We start from the raw sequence: 2,172 nt of genomic DNA, 5'->3' as shown, positions 1-2,172 counted from the left end.
TGGACTTCTTCCTTCAGTACCATCAGCTCTTGATCATACGCTATCTCCTGAAAAGATAGGATATCGACCAATTCTTTTTGGTACAGTGATTCTGTGTATTCCTTCCATCTTCCTTTGAAATTTCGTGCATCGTTCAAAATTTTCCCTGTAGAATCCTTCAATATTGCAACCCGAAGCTTGAATTTTTTCTTCAGTTCATTAAGCTTGAGAAATACTGAGTGTGTTCTTCCCTTTTGGTTTTCCAACTCCAAGTCTTTACACATTTTAGTATAACACTTTACTTTGTCTTCTTAAGACATCCTTTGAAATCTGTTCAACTCTCTTACTTCATCATCTTTTGATGGACTCCATCATTTCTTTTTTTGCTTTAGCTACTGGACGTTCAAGAGCAAGCTTAAGAGTCTCTTCTGACTTCCATTTTGGCCTTTCTTTTCTGTCTTTTTAGTGATCTCTTGCTTTCTTCATGTAAGAAATCCTTGAAACTGTCCCACAACTCATCTGGTCTTCAGTCATTAGTGTCAGTGCATCATGTCCAGAGCCGGTCTGCAAATTCAGGTGGGATATGCTCCAGGTAATATTTTGGCTGTTCTGTACTTGTTCTGATTTTCTTCAGCTTCAACTTGAACTTGCATATAAGAAACTGATGGTCTATTCTGCAGTCAACCCCTGGACTTGTTCTGACAGATGATATTGAGCTTTTCCATTTCCTCTTTCCACAAATGTAGTTGATTTATTCCTGTGTATTCCATCTGGCAAAGTACACATATGTAGTCACCATTTATGTTGTTGAAAAGAGGTATTTGCAATGAAGAATTCTTTAGTTTTTCAAAATTCTATCATGCAATCTCCAGCATCATTTCTATCACGAAGGACCTATTTTCCAACGACCGATCTTTCCTCTTTGTCTCCAATTTTAGCATTCTAATCACCAGTAATTATCAATACATCTCTATTGAATGTTTGATCAATTTCAGACTGCAGAAGTTGTTAAAAAAAAAAAAAAAAAACTTCAGTTTCCTCATCTTTGGCATTAGTGGTTTGTGCATAAATTTGAATAGTAGCTGTATTATCTGGTGTTTCTTGGAAGCGTGTGAATATTATCCTTTCACTGACAGCTTTGTACTTCAGGATAGATTTTGAAATGTTCTTTTTGACAATAACTGAAATGCTATTTCTTTTCAATTTATCAGTCCTGGCATACTAGACCATGTGATTCTCTGATTCAAAATAGCCAATACCAGTCTCTCTTGCCCCTGAAGGGGTGAGACCAGTGGAGTATTTAGATGGTTGCTCACAGGCTTTTAAGACCCCAGAAACTACTCACCAAAGTAGAATGTAGAACATTGTTTTTATAAATTGTGTTTTGCCACTTGAGCTAGATGTTCCCCCAGACCACAGTCTCCACTGCCCTCAGTCCAGTAATTCAATCCCTCAGGGAGTGTGGATGCGTCCATGGAGCTTCCATGGCCTTGCCTTGGACAAGTTGAAGTTGTGCTGGCTTCCCCTGTATTGTGTATTGTCTTACCCTTCACCAAAGTTACTACTTATCTATTGTCTATTTAGTGTTTTTCCATCCTCACCCCTCCTCTCCCTGGTAACCATCAAAGACTGTTTCTTTTTTTTTTTTTTTATTAACTTTTATTGAGCTTCAAGTGAACGTTTACAAATCAAGTCAAACTGTCACATATAAGTTTATATACACCTTACTCCATACTCTCGCTTGCTCTCCCCTAAAAATATGGAACGCTTCACGAATTTGCGTGTCATCCTTGCGCAGGGGCCATGCTAATCTTCTCTGTATCGTTCCAATTTTAGTATATGTGCTGCCGAAGCGAGCACAAAGATTGTTTCTTTTTCTGTGTAAACTTTTTCATGAGTTTTTATAGTAGTGGTCTCATATAATATTTGTCCTTTTGTGAGTAACATTTCACTTAGCAAAATGCTCTCCAGATTCATCCATGTTGTGAGATCCTTTGCAGACTCATCATTGTTCTTTATAGTTGTGTAACACTCCATTGTGTGTATGTACCAGTTTGTTTATCCATTCATCCATCAGTGGACTTCTAAGTTATTTCCATCTTTTTGCTGTTGTGAACAATGCTTCAGTGCACATGGGTGTGCATATGTCTATTCATGTGATGGCTCTTGTTTTTCTAGGATATATTCCTAGGA

At 37.7% G+C, this 2,172-nt stretch overlaps 1 non-coding gene across 1 annotated transcript; it reads right to left on the bottom strand.

Moving 5' to 3' along the window:
- Positions 1 to 1,732: 1,732 nt before the first annotated feature.
- LOC111751016 (U6 spliceosomal RNA) lies at positions 1,733 to 1,839 on the bottom strand. The gene has a single exon (XR_002786085.2). It is a non-coding gene; the product is annotated as a U6 spliceosomal RNA (small nuclear RNA).
- Positions 1,840 to 2,172: the final 333 nt, after the last annotated feature.

This window comes from Loxodonta africana, chromosome 3, assembly GCF_030014295.1.
Source record: "Loxodonta africana isolate mLoxAfr1 chromosome 3, mLoxAfr1.hap2, whole genome shotgun sequence".
In the NCBI taxonomy this organism is placed as follows: Eukaryota; Metazoa; Chordata; class Mammalia; order Proboscidea; family Elephantidae; genus Loxodonta; species Loxodonta africana.
The sequence above is the reverse complement of the archived record's forward strand: the minus strand, read 5'-3'. Positions and strand labels throughout refer to the sequence as shown.